General features: G+C 35.3%; 1 protein-coding gene and 1 pseudogene across 5 annotated transcripts in view; one reads left to right on the forward strand and one right to left on the reverse strand.

Annotated features, from left to right (window-relative positions):
• The window catches only part of EPS8 (epidermal growth factor receptor pathway substrate 8), a 176,484-nt gene that overhangs the window by 134,898 nt on the left and 21,117 nt on the right, over window positions 1-20,469 (reverse strand). The gene's annotated exons all lie outside the window — the stretch shown is intronic.
• Window positions 14,521-15,531, forward strand: LOC477685 (annotated as a pseudogene).

Consider the following 20,469-nt stretch of genomic DNA (forward strand, 5'->3'; position numbering starts at 1 on the left):
AAAATGAAGCTCTGTGAAATGACCAGGTCTTTGTTTCTTTTTCAGGATTCTCTCTTGATTTTTTCATATAACGCCAACTCCATTTGAGACTTGAAAGTAAATCATAACAGATACACATTCTAATGCCATTATTCAAATAATGCATACTTAATATTATACTATAATCCAGGCACAAAAGCACAAGTACCATCAGATTCAGAACATATATATCCACTTGAGGGAGACTCCGGATGCTCATTTGTCTTACATATATCAGAGAGTGACAAAAAGATAAAAGGTACTAAAACTAATGGAAACCTTGGTATAAGTCGTTCTAGTGAACCAAATAACTATATATAGCACACGAACTGCACTAGTTCCGTAATTCAAATCTTCACACTTCCTCTCCCACGCTCACTCCAGAAGCTCTTTTAATACTTAAACAGCTTGGTGTTAAATGGATTCCATTCTTGAATTCTGGCAAGCAATTTGAAGCTTTCATACTACTAATAAAGCCATACTGGTAGTACTATAGTTACAAAATTAAACAAAATTATGTAAATATCAAGTAACAGTGAGGGCAATTACTGTTTCCACAAGGTAAGTCCTGCAAAGGGACAGCTGGACATTTTATCTTAAGACATTGAGGGGGGTTGGGGAAAGGCCAGAGCCAATGGTTCACCCACCAGGTTGCACCTGGCTTGGGCCCAAGCAGAACAATCCAGCCTGGCAAAAGAAGTCACTGTGTTGTGCCTCCAACTGGGCATTAGGTTTATCCCAATGGACACTGTTAGGAGGCACAGTTACATGCCATTCTTCTACTATATGAATTCTCCCCCTGTGCCAGGCGGATGAGGAGAAGATTCTGACAGAGTCAGTGTTGGCCTGACCTCAATTAAGATAGTTGTCCCATTTGGAAAAAAAGGAGTTTAAATGGCTCTTGTTCTATAAACTCCCAAAGAATCCAAAAGCCAAACCAAAGTTGCAGGCAAATGAAAGAAAGGATGAAGTTGGCACGGGTCACGAGCTTGGCAGGAAAGGGAAAAACAGGAATGGAAATCCTGAATCTCTTCACACCATACCATCATAAATCTGAAATACAGGGCAAAAACAGAAGGATGAGTCATATAATAATATATTCCTGGGCATCCCGGGTGCCTCAGCAGTTTGGCGCCTGCCTTGGGTCCAGGGCGTGATCCTGGAGACCCGGGATCAAGTACCACGTCAGGCTCCCTGCATAGAGCCTGCTTCTCTCTCTCTCTCTGCCTCTCCCTCTGCCTATGTCTCTGCCTCTATGTATCTCTCATGAATAAATAAAATCTTTAAAATATATGTATATATATATATATTCCTATTTTATTTAATAGCTCATCTGACGATATGGTAGTTGGCTTAGTAGTAAATGAAGAATAAGTGAATACGTAAGTGTTCAGCTTTAGGTCCTGGGTGAACAGAGTAATAGTCATGTCTGCTAACAGAGACAAAGACATCTCCAAATAACTCTCAAACTCTTTTTCCACAACTGGAAACGATGACTTCTGTCCCCTCAACACCCAACTCCATGTATTCCAAGCAAACTAATGGAAACCTTGGTATAAGTATTTCTAGTTCATAAGATTTAGCTAAAAATATATATGAAATATGTGAAAGAACCAACCCCCCAAAAAAATCTCTATAAGCAAGTTATTAGCTTTATTTTCTCCCTGTGTGTTAGAGACAAGGATGCAGGCTGGCTGAGCAGCATGTAATGTGATGCTGCAATGTGAAGGGCCAGGGCAATCATTAGGCTTCCTGGGCATTCCCTATCACTCACTCTCTTCTCTACTTCTCTACCCGAAGGGAAAAGTGCTCCCTGTTTAAAGCCTAAGCTCTTGAAACCAAACTTCCTCGCTTTACCACCCTCTCTACCAAAATACCTCACTGGCCTGATGTGTACATATCCAGAAAGGGTGTGTCTGACATCGAGTTGGCTTGATCCTACTGGTTAAAGATGTCAGAAGAATAACTGTATACGGATGACGTCTACCAAAGGTCCATGCAGAGGACATCACTCACATGTAGGTACACTTTCAAAGCCTTTCAAAGTATATCAGCCAATGCCTGTCTCAAGATTTTGGGAAACCAGCCCCTCTTCCTAGACACTTAAAAGTATTCATCCTGCTACCACCTGAAGCAGTGGTGTCTGTCTCATTCTGTGGGTTTCCTGCTCAGTAAATCCTTAAATTAGTGTCTGTTTCCTAAGCACCCAAACATACACCTCTACTTCAAAATTTAACAAGCTTACTCTCCCCTCTCCTTTCCTGTCTGCCAAGAATCACACCTACCCCAATGATCTCTCCCTGTCCCTCCATTCTTTACTTTGAAGTTTTGCTCCATTTCTTAAATAATCCCATATTCTCTTGGACATTTATCTCATCCTCCCAGAAGAGGCCTTCCTATCACCACATGCCTCTCAGAATTTTATACAGTACAGGCAGTATTGCTTTTGATTGCTCTTTCCCCAGCTAAATACCATTACTCATATATTTTATATGATTCTGAAACAACTCCAATCACATTTCCCCTCTATATAAAGATACACCATTTTTTACTTAGCAAGAGCTGTACTCTGACATCCTTCTCTAAATTGTTGATTGACCATCTCACTCTCACGGAATTTTTCCTGTAACCAAAGTTACATGGAAAAAAAGTATTGTTAAATATTCAGTCTGAAAGCAAGTAACAAGTGAAATTATATACCCCACAGAGGAATTAAATATTGTGAACTTAATGACATTAGCAATGTAGTTTGGCCAACAAAGTTTCACCAGAAAAAGACAACAATGAAATACTCTAAAGTGCACTTATAATGATACATGAAGATGATTAAAGCAATTAATAGCAGAAATCAATACTTATTGCAGGACTTCAAAGAGTGTTTTTAGACCGAGGAAATCTCAACATCTCAAATCCACAATGAGATTTTGCTTAAAAAGGTTTTAAAACTTTGACTCTGTTCTCATAATATATATAGGGATGAAGTCATTCTTTTGGAAAAGCTAACACCATTTCGAAAAATAACCACATGCGAAACTGTTTGATACACAATTCATTATTTGGCACATTTGGTATTTTTTTCACATTACTTATCTATCAGAAACCTAGTTATGATTACAGGATCTTAAGATGTGGGATTTATTCCTTCTTATTTGTATTAAATTATATGTCCTACCAAGAGCTTTAAATAGAACTCAGAACACAGAAATCTGCAAATTTGCCATGATCAAACCAAAACAAAAAGTGCTTCTATCATCCTTGTGTCCCAGAACAAAACAAAACAACTATAAGAAAATGATGGGTTCTTATTGGCAGAACTTTCAAATCCCTATAGAGTTAATTTATATGTACTCTATTCATAATCAAGTAAAAGGGATTGTAAACCATGGTTCATCTGTATAGAACTTACTCTACAACTATTTGGGGCACTATATTAGATGCTACTACCATGGCTCCTGAATCCATTATATCCCGTATTTTTAAATATCATATATAGTATCCTTACAGTCTTTAATAAACATTATTTACTAAGTATTTAATAATATGAAATTTGGTCATGACAGACTTATATCTTAAAACACATACATTTCTATATTTAGAAAAAGATACACGCAAATCCTTAAAATACAGGACTCACAGACCATCTAATACAAAGGCGCACTTAAAAAAAAGTTTTTAGGGGCACCTAGGTGGCTCCATCAGTTGAGCACCCAACTCTTGATCTTGGCTCAGGTCATGAGCTCAGGGTCATGAGATGGAGCTTCCTGTCTGGCTCTATGCTGGGCATGCAGCTGCTTAAGATTCTCTCTCTTTCCTCTCTCTGCCCGCCCCCCCCACCACCACCATATGCTCACTCAAAAAAACACAAACCAAAAAGCCTGTTTTTAATTTCAATTGTGTCTAATAAAAGTATAATTCAGACAGCACCACTCAACAGTCTCTTTAAGATTTATTTATTTATTTATTTATTTATTTATTTATTTATTTATTTATTTATTTATTTATTTTAGAGAGAGAGAGCGCACGCATAAGCAGGAGGGGCAGAGGGAGAAGGAAAGAATCTTAAACAGACTCCACACCCAGTGCAGAGCCTGACAGGGGGCTGAATCTCACCACCCTGAGATCATGATCTGAGCCAAAATTAAGTTTCAAGAGTTGGAAGCTTAACCCACTGAGTCACACAGGCACCCCTAGTCTTAAACTACAGTATGCAGTTACCATAATGTCATTTTACTCTTTTGGAAAATAAATTGCCTTAGTCGAATCATCTTGGAACACCAAGTGTACCACCCAGTCAACCGTTTTGAATTCCACTCATGTTAGTTTTCATCCATTTGCTTCAAGGCAGTTAAATCAAATCTTGTATTTCTATATCCCTAGTTTCAAGGCAGTATCTCCAATAGAAGCTTAATAATGCTTATTAGGCTGCAAAATGACAAGAGTAAAATAACTTCTAAGATTGTTTCCGTTTTTAAATCCCCTCAAAACAACAGTGTAGAGTGAAATGCTGACAAGGAATTTTTGGATGCTTATTATTATTTGCAAGGTTAAACTTTTTCTCAGGTTGCTTACTACTTACAAAAGGAAAAATGTATTTATGATGAAGAGATATGATGGACCACCACCTTAACCAAATGATCAAACATCACCAATAAGTCCCACTGACATCCCATACCTCCTGATGTGATGCAATAGGAAATTCACAATATCACTAATGTAGTACTCTTCCCAAATTGTTTGGCCTGTGTAAGTTATCTACTGCTGTGGGAAAATTCCCCCCAAAACTTAGCAACTTGAAAAAATAACAATAATTTATTAGTTATTCATACAGACCCCAACTGAGACTGCATATTTCTACTCTATTACATCTAGGACCTCAGCTAGAAGAATTAAATTATTTGAAGGCCCATTCACTCACATATCAGCTTGTCAGCTGAGACCTTAACTGTAACTGTGTAACATCTTCATAGGACCTAGGTTTCCTCACAATGTGCTGAGTTCCAAAGGTAAGCATCCCAAGAGTGAGTAAATGAGTCTTAAGGCGTACAGCATGACTTCTGCCTCACTGCAATGGTCAGCTCTCACAAATCCTTGTCCACCCAAGGAGAAGGAACAAAGACTCCACCTCTCAGGTGAAAAAGTGTCAGTCACATTTTAAGAAAAGGACATGAGGAGCACCTGGTGGCTCAATCATTCAGACATGATTAACTGTCTGAATCATGGTTTCAGCTCAGGTCATGATCTCAGGGTCGTGAGACTGAACCCCCTGTCAGGCTCTGCACTGGGTGTGGAGTCTGCTTAAGATTCTCTCTCTACCTCTGCCCATCCACCCCACCCCATGCACATGCACTCTCTCTATCTCTCGCTCTTTCTTGAAGAAGGAGGAGGAAGAAGAGGAGGAGGAGGAGGAGGAGGAGGAGAATGAGAGATGGGCTAAATATATTAATGCAGCTACCTCTGAAAGAAATAATCTGCTACAACCAGAATCTAATCACTAAGACAAGACAAATTCATAATGTGGAATATTCAACAAGACAACCTGTCTGATTGCTTCAAGAAGTACATTTCATGAAAGACAAATGGGGTGGGGCATGTCCTAGATCTGTCCAATACAACTTTCTGTGATCTTGGAAATATTCTGTATTTTTGCTGTTGAATAGAGTGGCCGCTAGCCACATATGGCTACTCAGCACTTGAAATGGGCCTAGTGTGACTAAGATACTAAATTTTTTATATTTTATTAAATTTTAATCTATTTAAATTTAGTCACATACTGCAAAGCAGCTACCTTATTGGATGGCATAGGTATAGATCAGAAGAGGCCTGTCCTGAAGAGACAGGATAAGAAAATATAATGAATCTGTCTTGATAAATCCTAGCTCTAACAAAAAAGGAAAATCTATGAAAGGCAATTTTAGTACAACTAGAGAAATCGGAAAATGGACTATACAACTGAAGATAGTCCTGAACCAGTTGTTAAAAATTTTTTATTATAAAAGTGGGATACTGTTTATGCAGGAGAATATCCTTACTCTTTGGAAGTAATATAGTCACTGATAAAGCACCTTATTGTTGACAACTTACAATGAAATGACTAGGGGGGAAAAAAGAAGCACATGTGTATATATCTCTATATACAGAAAGACACAAAATATATATTGGGGGAGGAAAAATGAATTCAAATGTACTAAAATGCTGACAATTGGGAAATTTAGATGAAGCATATATGGGTGCTTACTATACTATTCATTCAACTTTTCCATAAATTTAAAAAAATTTTAATAGAAAGATGTGGGGAAATTAAATTTTCTTTCTTCTCTAATACCTATTATACTTCTTACATAAACTATATTATCAAAATTAGGTATGGTTTTATGCTTTATGACTTGATACTGTATAACTACTCCTACATTTTCAATGAATTTCAATAGTAACCAAAAGAGTGCTATGATACACCAAAAGTGTCCCAATAAATGTTTTGAGGTGTTCCTGGGTGGGTCAGTCTGTAAAGCATCCAACTCTTGGTTTCAACTCAGGTTATGCTCTCAGGGAACTGGGATCGAGCCTCATGTCAGACTCCATGCTCAGTGAGAAGTCTGCTTAAGATATTCTCTCTCTCTCTACCTCTGCCCCCGCTTGCTCATGTGTGCACACATGCTCTCTCACTAAAATAAATGTTTTCTTTAAAAATATTTATGTTTTGATTAACTCATTAAGTTTAAAAAAGAACATCTGTAGGGGGGGAACTTAGCTGGCTCAGTAGGTAAAGCATGCAAGTCTTTGATCACAGAGTTGTAAATCTGAGCCCCATATTGGGTGCAGAGACTACTAAAAAAAAAAAATGAAAAAGGAACATTTGTTAATTCAATTGGGAAGCAGAATTACTCCTTGCCAAAATTATATCATGGTTTAAAAAAATTTTTTTTACTATTTCCAGATATTTTTATTGAGGTATAGTTGACATATAATATTATATTAGTTTCAGGTGTACGACTTTATGATTAGGTATTTGTGTATGTTGAAAAATGGTCACATTAAGTCTATTTAAAATCCTACTAATATCATGCTTTCAATCTAGGAGTTTAGCTGTACTTTCAGAATGATGATCTGATTCAACACAGAAATGATTTTACATAATAAATAAAACACCAAAGGCCTAAAGTGTTTACTATGAATCAATTAAATATATAAAAATAAAATTATATTGAAATGAAAAATATATAAAGATATAAGCATCAGCAAATTCAATCTCCACATACTAAAAAAATCTCAAGCTCTTTTAAATTTCAGGTTGTGTTTTCATTATAAAATTATAATTAGATGTTTCTGATATAAACATATTTTAAAATAGAGATTTTTTTAGGAAGAAATCATGTCTTAAGCATAGCTGGGTAATAATAATAGGTATGTATGCTACTGATACCAGATAATGACATCTGACTGGTTCACACACCCAACTTTCCAAGTTGGTTACAAAAACATGGAAGGCAATAAATGTGGAATATAATATTTAACAATCCTCAAGGATGGCACATCTGGATCAGTTCCAAACTAAATGGAGAGCCTGTGCCTATTAGAGAATACAGAAATAGCCTGACAGTTGCCTTACTCTTCCAACAATGGATCCTCAGGGCATGAGAATAAGAGACAGGAACAGACTTGACATGCAAGGCAACCTACTATCTTGCACCACAGTGACTGTGCTGGATTTACAACAAGGGGCCTCTGTTCCTTAATGGAAAATACTCAAAGATTCTAAACTCTAAACGGCTTTGTAAAGGTAATTATGTTCCTCTTCACTAGATGCTAAAACTAAAAAAAGATAAATTCACAAAGCTACACAGGCATATGCTACATGGCAACCTCCTTTCTCTGTCCCATTTTAGCCTGGCATAAAATTTTAGTGTGGTTCTTCCATACCATATTGCCACTGTTCTAGTTTAGACTTTAGAGTCACAAATTCCAGTCACATTTCACACTCAGGACATACTTGTCCCATGCCTCCTCCACTAATTAATGTTTCCATAATTTTTTTTTCTTAAAGCATATAATATTATTTATCTTCCAAATAATTTCCCTGCTACTGTGAAACAAACCATGACTTACTCGTTTTTATACATAACAAATATAGCACAGTATTTGTACAAAGCCAGAATATAAAAGGTATTTTATCATAAAAGTGAGCAGTAGCTAGATAAGAGGTCAAGAGATAATCTATTCAAATCAACATATTTCTAGGAAAAGCAAATTAAGAAGCCTTCCAGAATCAGTAGGAAGAGGACAAATGTCAAACAAAAGCTATCAGGACCAAGGATTGATTTTATAAAAACTAAAATGAACAGGCCTTTGAAGATCTATTCTCTCTCAAGTCTGTGATGCACTGTAAGTCATAAAAGTTGCATTTTCTGGGCTTGTCAAAGCTCCAACTAGACAAACTAGGAAAAAAGTACGAGAGATTATTGGGAATGGGAGAGGGAGAAATGAGCAAAAGGAGCCAACAAAAACAAAAACTGGAGATACAAATTTCTTCAGAAAAGAAATAAGTGCCTGGGTGGCACAGTTGGTTAAACATCCAACTCTGTTTCAGCTCAGGTCCTGACCACGGGGTCATGAGATCGAGCCCAGCATCAGACTTTCCACGGAGTCTTGGGAAATCGCTTTCTCCCCCTCCCTCTCCACCTGCCCTCCACACTCTCACTCTTTCGCTCTCTGAAAATAAATTGATTTTTAAAAAAAGAAGTGTGATCATCAGTATTACAAACAAATGCTTTTCAAAATGTCTACAGAGAGTTAAAGGAATTACAAAAGTCTCATATAAGGAATAACATTTTTGTTTTAGATACATGTCTATACCTAAAGAAAAGTTTTAACAGAGAAATGAATACTCTTCTGTGATTTGTTTTAGTGTTTAAAGAAGATACTATGAGACCCCTGTCCAAGTTAAAAGCTAAATGAAATTGACTTTCATCCAGGCTCAAACTTGATCCTCTGAAATAGGCAAAATCATTCAATCAATATAACCAAAAAGAATTTGTCTTAAGTTGTAGCTATTCATACATTTCCTCTAACTTCAAACACCAGATCACATTTTAAGATTCTCAAATTTATACTTTTCACAAATTCTACAGATCAAACAGCAATCTCTGGTTTTCGACAAAGGGGACAGTGATGATAGCCATGATAGTAGTGGACAAATACAATGGCAGCTGCTAACATTCAACGTAAAGTGAACAAGAGATGGCATGATGACTTCTTGTATTCCACTCAAAAAATAACAGTGTGTTTATATAGATAGTTAAGGAGCATCTAAAGTATATTATTTGAAATAGACATTCATGCTAACGAGTTTACAAAATGGAAAGAGAAGGAGATATAAATAGAACAAAGAGTTCAGGTCACCTTTTGCCCAAATTAATTTTATAAAAATTCCATGGAGGTCTGGAGAATACTGCTTACCAGTGGTATTTTATGAAAAAAAAAAACCCACAAATTTGTTTCTGCTATAAAATTTTCTGGGAAGCTTCCTGTTCTAATGCTACAGGTTGTACACAGAACAAAACCAATAAATGACAGAGAAGAGTGGTACAAATGAAACCCTCCTCTAGGAACATCTACTGAATGGGACACACGAAAATTCACAAAAACAAGTCAGGTTTGATCCACTAAAAAGTACTTTATGCCAATATTGTGAGTTTCTTCCTATGAAGAGCAAACTAAATTTAGTTCTATTTTTCCAAGACATTAATAAAGTTTAATATTCACCCATCCTCCTCAACACTAAATACTTGTTTCAAACTGTGAACTGTCTTAGTCTCTACTAAAAATAGTTGTTGTAATAAGGAAATTGACATGATTGGTGTCTACAGCTCTCCTTCCAGGAATACCTGTCAAAATGCCCATTTGTCAGTTTCAAGCTGTCTGAAAATGTATTTTCCCCATAGGGTTTCCCAAAGTAAAAACATATCAAGTAGAAAAATATATTATAGATTATCTTTCTTCAGAGAATAAAAGCTAGATATTTTGGGGTTATTTTATAAACAGGGTTTTCCATTTGACTTAGAATAATGTAAAGAAATAATCAACATTATCCTAAAAATCAGAATGTTGCTACTTTTCCACTGTAGTTGAGAAGTAATATAGATTAAAATCAAGGACTTCTAGAATATTAGAGCTGGGAAGGAATCTTGGAGATATCTAACTTTTTAAGATTGTTCTGAGTTACACAATTAATTATTGAATAATCCTGGAGGAATGGGTGAAGATTGGGATTTGTGAATTTTAAGATAGACAATAGCAGTTTCCCAGCAAAATACACAAGGTCGGTTGTATAACATTTACCAAATATTAATTAAAGAATACCACTTTAGGGACACCTGGGTGGCTCAGTGATTGAGCATCTATCTGCCTTTGGCTGAGGGCATGATCCCAGAGTCCTGGGATCAAGTCCTCCATTGGGCTCCCCATAGGGAGCCTGCGTCTCCCTCTACCTATGTCTCTGCCTCTCATCCTGTGTTTCTCAAGAATAAATAAATAAAATCTTTAAAAAAAATACCACTTTAAAAGTTGGATCCTTGATACTTTAAGACACAAAATTCTCAGAAGCCAATTTTTTAAAGGGGAGAAAAAAATCTTAATGTTAATATCAAGCAAATATAATCTCTTTCTATCATAGCAGTGGTTTGTCTATCCACACACACCCATATTGAAAAACGTTTTTCCTATCCCTTTAGGTGGATAGCTAACATTAAGCGATATTGACAGTTGTCTCATGAAGTAATCTTAAGAATGATACCAGGTAAAATATGAAACAATAGTGAGAAAAGACAGAAAGAGAAAGGTCTGGCCCTCTCTGCAGGTTTTCTAGGTTTACATATCTTTTGAAAAAGAAAAAGGGAAAAGAAATGAGATGGACCAAAACTATTTCTTAGACACATGCTATTTTAATCACAATATACTTCTAACATTTTACAGATAAAATTAAAATCACCTGAGCATTTAAAATAGAAAATAAAAATTAAGCACAGTTACGGTTTTCATAATTGCAGTGGCAAACAGTTCTCTGCAAGATTCTTAAATTCTTTGTGAAAAAATAGCCCATTTTCTTTCCCATATGACCCCAAGTTAAACCAAACATTCTCTGTCACCTCATAAGGTCCCACTTTATGTTCCATTAACCAAGACTGCATAAAATAACCTCAAAAAGAGGACAGGAGTTATCTTTCTATAGACTAATGTTGGTAAAATAAATTGGTGTGTACTCACCAACTCATCAAAAGGCCCACAAAATAAGAGATATAATCAGTATTAAGACAAAATAGCAATTCTACTTATACAACTTTTATCAGGAGACTCTCATTAAAATACATATAACAAGGAACATCTGGGTGGCTCAGCCGTTAAGCATCTACCTTTCGGTTCAAGGCATGATCCTGGAGTCCCAGGATCAAGTCCCACATCGGGCTCCCTGCATGCAGTCTGCATCTACCTATGCCTATGTCTCTGCCTCTCTCTATGTCTCTCACGAGTAAATAAATAAAATCATTTAAAAAATACATATAACAAGGCGGAAATAAATGAAAAATATATTTCTATGGAAATATTTAAGGAATCATTCAAAATTTCAGCTAAAAGTGGCACTTGGGTGGCTTTGTACATTAAGCACCTTCTTGATTTCAGCTCAGGTTATGATCTCAGGGTGGTGAGACCAAGCCCTGTGTCTGGCTCTGTGCTGGGCATGGAGCCTGCTTAAGATTCTCTCTCTCCCTCTGCGCTCTGACCCCACCTCCCTACTTGTGCTCTCTCTCCCTCTCTAAAAAAAAGAAAATTTTTTTTCAGTTAAATAAATTAACATTATGGTTATCAATCAACTTTCAAAAGTTCAAACAAATATGGTATACTACTGTTAGAACAAAACATTCCCACCAAAATACCTTAAATATCATATCTTGAAAGCAAAACACATTTTAAGACATTGACATATAAAATGCACTTCTGATTTAAAATAGTCTCTATAAAATTATTCCATACATGTCATGAGAATATTCAAGATTCTGTTGAGTTTCTCCTCAAACAATGAACATCTCTAAATAGTAACCATATTTTCAGTCCTTTGTCTAATGCTAGCATTCTCCAGAATCTGAGTACACAGCACAATGAACTGAACACAGCACAGAAATTTCCTGAGCATTCGGACCAAAGCCATGTTTCATTATTTTTCCAATGTTTTTTCAGTTTTGTTTTACTCTCAGCAGCTGAATAATATCCAAAATGGTTCCACTGTCATAATTATTTATAATTTTCATATTTTTAATTGGATTTGATTCATTATAAAAACCTGGATTAAGAATCACTTAATAATATCCTCACAAGCAACAGTGAATCTAATTCACTTTACCACAGAAAATTGTGCAAAATGAATTAGAAATAAGCAGGAAAAGAATGGATAGCATTATTCATACTATTAAAAATATTCATAATTACCATGGAACTTGATAAAATCAATGTGCTGATGCATGGCTTTTGAGGCCCTTTTCATGAGTGTTTTTTTTTTTTTTAAGTGAAAATATCAGAAAGATCTCATTGTCTTACTCATAGGTTGCTATTTTACACAAACCTTGAAAACTGTACTCTAATGACAGGAATGGTTAGAAAAAAAGAAGGTGTAAAATTGAAATACTCTCACCTTTCTTGGCCTTTTATTTCAGGAGTTCAAGTTTCTTCATGGAGTAAGTTATAAACTGCTTCAAGACAATGGTTCAACTTATTAAATCTGTGAGATGTTTAAAGGGAATAATCATAGCCTACATTTGAAAGACTAAGAACTTGAAAAACAGGCATGTTTGCCAGAGGTTTTATTCTAAATAACAGAGTACATCCTGATTGTCTCCATGATTAAACTTTTTTCAGAGGATTTCAACTTACACTCAGTAAAAATTGTGGCCACTGTTACATTTTTTTTTTCTTTTCAAACAGAGAGTTAAGGTGTTACTGGTACAAAACCCACAATGGAACATACAAGACAAAAGTTCATTTATTTTATCATTTAACACATGTATATTGAGCTCCTATCACACACAAAACCACCATTCTAGGCCTTGCAACTTATCTAAAAGTAGAATCTAGATATGGAGCCTACCTTGGGGAAACTTAATACCTGTTGAAACGTAAGACATTTATATATATGCATACATCTATATAAATTCCAGTAAATGTTAGAAATAAATACCAAAGGATCCTGAGAAAACATATGGGGAGAACATTTATCAGAGAACATAGATTATTCCATGATGGCATAGAATAAATTTGCCAAATGACAGATTAGAATTTGCACATGAAGATAAAGTCAAACATATTCCAGGTAAAAAAGAGGGAGAGACATTAAAGGCAGAGAAGCTGGAAAGACAGAGGTAGGCAGAGAGAAGTATGCAGTACTTCACCTTGGCTAATCAGCACATAGGAAAGAGAGTAGTAGCAGGGCTAAACTTAAAATGAAGGGAAGTCACCAGGTTATGGAGAGCCTAAATTGAATTTGCTTCCCTTGGCAGTGTTTTACGTAACAGACTGATAAGATTTAAGGTCTGTTTTAGCAAAACTGATCTAGAAGTAGTAATTAAGGATAAACTGAAGTAGGATGGAGGCAGATGTAGAGACCACTTGGAAGGTAATAGTTTAAGAAAACAGTCATATGGTCTTAAAATAGTGAAAATAGGCCAGATAAGGCAAAAGCAAGGGTAAACTTCAGTTTGAAAGTAGCAGTACTTGGCAACCAAGTGTATATGGCAAGAAAAGGAGAAGTTGTCAAAGATATGTTCTTCAAGTGGGCTAGAAATTCTCCCTAGAATTGAACTATTTCTGGAGTTTACTCATTGTAAGGATTATTTGTACCAGTACTGAGAGCTAATTTCAAAATACAAAAGAAAGGGGGGAAAACTTATTTTGTACAATTTCATCATGAATTCAGATGAGATATCGTAAAGACATTGTTATCTACATTTGCTTCACTCTTATTTTTATACCTTTGGAAATGAATTAGAGAAAGCATACTCATCATATACAAGTCATTCGAGTGACAAAGAAAACACGAAACTCAAGTGTTATTCAATTATAACTTTCTTTTCAAACTCCAGGCAATAAGCCACTGAATAGAAGAATAAGCTTTGCCTAACCACCAGGTGAGTGCTGGAACAAACACAGGGTTAGCAATTTGGAGTGGAAAAGCTTTGTTTTCTAGAAAGTTGTGGAGTTTGATCCACTCTCCACCAAAACAAGAGAGCTTAACTTTTAGATATCAACCAAAAGACAAGTCCTAGCCCAAGCAAAATAACACAATGTCACCAGACAGAGCAAAACTATCCCATGAAACAGTAAATTTTTGTCCTTCAAGCTTTTTACCTTCATGCTTTAAATGTGGAATATTTTACCACCAGTCTCTAACTCAGTTTAATTTCAGCCATATCACTCAAGTAGATCTTAAAAAAAAAAAAAAAGTCAATTTAGAGCAGCTCCATGGCAGTTGGCAAGAACAAGTGCCTTATGAAAGGTGGCAAAAAGGGAGCCAAGAAGAAAGTGGTTGATCCATTTTCTAAGAAAGACTGGTATGACGTGAAAGTGCCAGCTATGTTCAATATAAGAAATATTGGAGGGGATCCCTGGGTGGCGCAGCGGTTTGGCGCCTGCCTTTGGCCCAGGGCGCGATCCTGGAGACCCGGGATCGAATCCCACATCGGGCTCCCGGTGCATGGAGCCTGCTTCTCTCTCTGCCTGTGTCTCTGCCTCTCTCTCTCTCTCTCTCTGTGACTATCATAAATAAAAAAAAAAAATAAAAAAAAAGAAATATTGGAAAAACACTAGCCACAAGAACTCAAGGAAACAAAATCACATCTGATGGTCTCAACGGTCGCATTTTTGAAGTTAGCCTTGCTGATCTGCAGAATGATGAAGTTGCATTTAGGAAATTCAAGCTAATTACTGAGGATGTGCAGGGCAAAAACTGCCTAATTTCCATGGCATGGATCTTACCCATGACAAAATGTGCTCCATGGTCAAAAAATGGCAGACCATGATTGAAGCTCATGTTGATGTAAAGACTACAGATAGTTATTTGCTTTGTCGATTTTGTGTTGGTTTTACTAAAAAATGCAATTATCAGATTCGGAAGACCTCTTACACTCAGCAACAACAGGTCTGCCAAATCCGGAAAAAGATGATGGAAATCATGACCCGAGAGGTGCAGACAAATGAGTTGAAAGAAGTGGTCAAAAATTTGATTCCAGACAGCATCGGAAAAGATATAGAAAAAGCTTGTCAGTCTATTTATCCACTCCATGATGTCTTCATTAGAAAAGTAAAAATGCTGAAGAAGCCCAAGTTTGAATTGGGAAAACTCATGGAGCTTCATGGTGAAGGTAGTAGTTCTGGAAAAGCTACGGGGGATGAGACAGGTGCTAAAGTTGAACAAGCTGATGGATATGAACCACCATTCCAAGAATCTGTTTAAAATTCTGACATTTAATGGTGACAAATAAAAACGTATTTGTGATATTTTAAAAAAAAGCCAATTTATCAGGATATTAGAGACTTTGGGGGAATAGTTTATAGGCTAAACAAAATACAGTTGAACCCAGAACAATGTGGGAGTTAGAAGCACCCACACATGCATAGTCATGTTTTATTTTGACTCCCCCAAAACTTAACTACTGATAACCTACTGTTGGCCCAAAGCTATATAAATATAAAATATATACCTTTTTCTTACAATAAAGTATGCTACAGAAAGAAAATATTAAGAAAACCATAAGGAAGCAAAAATGCATTTACAGTACTCTACTGTATTAATTAAAATAAGTCCACGTATGAGTAAAGTGCAGTTCAAATTCATGTTGTTCAAGAATCAACAGTATCTACAAAACAAGAACTTAAATAGTATAAACATAATTTAAGATCAAGAGAGCTGAAATGAGATAAGCCAACTTAACTACTTTATCATACAGAAAATAGTATCTTCATTTGACAAAAGGAGTTCTTCTACCCCTGGATCAGCAAAGGGAAAGGAGAGGTGAAAACCTCTCTCATGGGGAGAATAGGTGGGGGATGAGGGATATAGAGTGGAACAGACTGGTTAAACACATGAGAAAGGCTAGAGAGAATATTATTCAAGAGGTTTTGGCAACAATAAAGGTAGGATATGTTTCTCAGGTTCCCAGATGGATTTTATGATTCTTGTTCCTATTATGAAAACAGAAAACTTTAGTCCCTATAAATCAGCTCTACTGTGGATTAAATAAACTTTTGCTAACTCACCTGAGAACATAATATTTTTCAGAATGTCTTGGGAGAATAATTTCAAGCATGAGACTTTATTTCAGTATTCAGCCAACACATTTATAATCTCTGCAATAAACCAGACCCTTAACTTCGGCACTGGACAAAAAAAAATTTTTTTAAGTCACTACCTTCATAAACTTATATGTGTACCTCAGGTATACATATAAATGAATAAATAATAGCCTCTCAGTATCATGAATGATATAATAGATCAGTCTTCAATTCATTTCAATTATAACATGCAGCTTTTCCACATACATACTTTTCTAGATAATAAGGTACCTCTTAAATTTTTAAATTATTTTAATTACCTTTATTTCCATTTGATACAAATTTAAAATAGTTTATCGTAACAATTTCTATATTTTATAGCATTTTATAAGATATTTCTTACTTAATCATTTAAACAATCTTCTTAATGCTTCTATTTGTCAATCTTTCCACAGAAAATTCTGAATATTACAGCCACTTCTTTCTTTCAGCTTTATAGAGATATAATTAACATATAACATTATGTAAGCTTAAGACGTGCAATGTGATAATTTGATATATTGTATATTGCAAAATGATTACCACATTAATTTTAGTTAATAACTCTATAACCTTAAGTAATTACCATTTTTCTGTGTGTGGTGAGAACATTTAAGATCACCTCTCTTAGCCACATTCAAGGATATAATACCATACTATTACCTATAGTCACAATGAAGTACTTATATAAGATCCCTAGAACTTATTCACCTTATAACTGGAAGTTTGCACTCTTTGGCTAACATCTCCCCATTTGCCACACAACCAGACAAGGCAACAACCACTATTCTGTTTCTGTAAGTCCAACACTTTTAGATTCCACATATAAGTAGGATCAAAGAGTATTTCTTTCCCTAACTTATTTCACTTAGCATAATGCCCTCAGTCTATTTACATTATCACAAATGGCAGGATTTTCTTCCACTGGCTGAATAATATTCCTTAATTAATTAATTAATTAATACACACAATTTCTGTAGCAATTCATCTGTGGAGGGATTCTTCAGTGGTTTCCAAGTCTTTCTTAATGTGAATATGTTACAGTGAACATGGGGGTGTAGATAACTCTGAGATCCTAACCTCCCATCCTTCAGTTAATCAGTATTGGGATTTCTAGATCGTATGGTAGTTCTGGTTTTAATTTATTAAGGAACCCCCACACTGTCTTCCATAATGACTGTACCAATTTACATCCTCAACAACAGCTTACAAGGGTTCCCTCTTCTCCCTTTTCATCCTCACCAACACTTGTTATCGCTTGTGTTTTGCACCAAAAGAGATATTTGGTACAATTTTAACCTTAAATTTACTAAGACTTGTTTTGTGACCTATCATGCAATCTATCCCAAAAGTATTCCATGTTCTCTTGAGGAGACTATTTTGCTGTTTTTGGATGGAATGTTCTACATGGTCTGTTAGGTCCATTTGATCTAAAGTATTGTTTAAACCCAATGGTTCCTTACTGATTTTCAGTATGGATTATGTATCTTTTATTGAAAGTAGGGTATTAAAGTTCTCCACTAATATTGTATTGTTTTCTATTTCTCCTTACAGATTTGTTAGTATTTGATATATATATATGCTATATATATATTTATTTATAAATATTATATCAAATATAATATATAAATATATTATATAAATATGTTTATATTTAAATATTTATTTATATATAAATATTTTTATATATATTTTATATCCTCTTGATAAATTCACTCATTATTATATAATGACCTTCTTTATTTCTTGTTATAGTTTTTTACTTAAAGTCTATTTTGTCTGATATAAGTATAGATAGCTGTCTCTGCTCTCTTTTGGTTTCCATTTATATAGAATATATAGAATATATTTTCCAACTCTCCAGTTTGAGCCTATGTGTCTTGTTAAAGCTGAAGTGAGTCTCTCATAGGCAGCATGTAGTTAGATCTTGTTTTGTTTTTGTTTTTTAAGATTTTATTTATTCACAAGAGACACAGAAAGAGAGAGAGAGAGGCAGAGATACAGGCAGAGGGAGAAGCAGGCTCCATGCAGGGAGCCTGACGTGGGATTCGATTCCAGGTCTCCAGGATCATGCCCTGGGCTGAAGGCACTGCTAAACTGCTAAACCACCGGGACTGCCCTTGTTTTGTTTTAATCTATTCATCCAACTAAGTCTTTTGATTGGAGAATTTAATCCATTTACATTTAAAAGAATTACTGATAGGTAAGGACTTACTAATGAGTTAGACTACTCACTCATCTAACTGAGTTTGGCTGTTTAGTAGTTCCCTTGTTTCTTTCCTCCGCTGTTTTCCTTTATGAATTGATTATTTTTGTTAATGCTATTCTTTGATTCCCTTCTCTATCTTTTGTGTACCTACTGTAAATTTTTGCTTATGGTTACCACAAGGCTTACAAAATATCTTATAAATAGAACAGTGTATTTTAAAGTGGTAACTTTGATCATAGACAAAAACTACACTTTTACTTCCCCACCCCCATACACACATTTTAGGTTTCTAATATCACAATTTACCTCTTTTTGTAAAATATATTCATCAACAAATTATGACTATAGTTATTTTGAATTTTTTGTTCTTTAATCTTATACTAGAGTGAATAAATTAATGTACCACTACATTTTAGTATTAGAGCATTCTGAATATGGGTAAATACTTAGCTTCACCAGTGAGTTTTATATTCTCATATGTTTTCCTCTTACTAATTAGCATCCTTTCATTTCAGTTTGAAGAACTACTTTCAATATTTCTTATAAAGCATGTATACTGGTGATGAATTCCTTTAACTTGTTTGTCTGGGAAAATATTTCTGAAGAACAACTTGGCTAGATAAAATCTTGGGTTAGCAGTTGGATTTTTTGTTTGTTTGTTTGTTTCTTTCTTTCAGCACTTTAAATATATCATCCCACTCTCTCCTGGCCTGCAAGGTTTCTGCTGAGAATTCCACTAATAGCTTAATGGGGGTTACCTTGTATGTCAGACTTTTTTTCTCTTGCTGCCTTTTTCTCTTTTTCTTTTTTCTGGCAGGGAGCACATGTGAGCAGGGTGCAGTGGGGAATGTAGAGAGAGGGTATCTTAAGCAGGCTCCATACTCAATGTAAAGCCTGACACAGGGCTCAATCTCACCAACTGAGATTATGACCTAAGCCAAACTCAAGAGTCAGATGCTTAACCAACTGAGCCACCCAGGCACCCGTCTTGCTTTCTGTCTTTGATTTTAGATCATTTTAATATGTGTCTTGGAACAGATCACTTTGTGTGAAAATCTTGGGGAGATTGAGTTTCATGAATTTAGATGTCTAATTCTTTCCCAATATTTGATAAATTCTCAGCTCCATTATTTTTTTTTAATAAGTTTCGTGCCCCCTTTCTCCCTCTCTTTTCCTTCTGGGATTTCAGAAATTTGTCAATTGCTCCTTTTAATGGTATTCTATGGTTCAAGTAGGCTTTCTTCACTCATTTTCACTCCTTCTGTTATTGTTCTCTAAACCAGATAATTTGAAATAATCTGTAATCTAATTTACAGATTCTTTCTTCTGCTTGATCCAGTTTGATACCAATGCCTTCTACTGCATTTTTCATTTCATTCATTGTATTCCTCAGCTTCAAAATTCTTTTAGTTCTTTTTTATAATTACTATCTCTGTTAAACTTCTCATTTTGTTTATGTATTGTTTTCCTGATTTCATTGAATTGTCCTTTCAGTGTTTTGTCATTTGGTTGTTTGCAGTTCTCCAAGATTCCTTAAAATAACTATTTTGAATTCTTTAATCAGGAAAATTGAAAATATCCATGAGAGTGGAGAGGATGTCAGCTACTGGAAAACTGTCTTCCTTAGTGGTGTCATTTTTCTTTGATTTTTTTTTTTTTTTTTTTTTTTAGGTTCCTCAAGTTCTGTATTGCTATCTTTGCATTTGGAGAAACAGTCATCTTCTCCAGTCTTTACTAACTGGTTTCAGGAGAGAAAACCTTCCTTCAATCCTGTTGAAGATTCTGGGGCTTTCTCAGATCCTTTCTCTGGATATTCCTGCTGCATAGTTCTTATTCCCTGTTCTGGGGGAATTCGTAAGATTGTATACCTTCTGTGGATCCTGCAAGTCAGG

This window comes from Canis lupus, chromosome 27 (assembly GCF_011100685.1).
Source record: "Canis lupus familiaris isolate Mischka breed German Shepherd chromosome 27, alternate assembly UU_Cfam_GSD_1.0, whole genome shotgun sequence".
Lineage (NCBI taxonomy): Eukaryota > Metazoa > Chordata > Mammalia > Carnivora > Canidae > Canis > Canis lupus.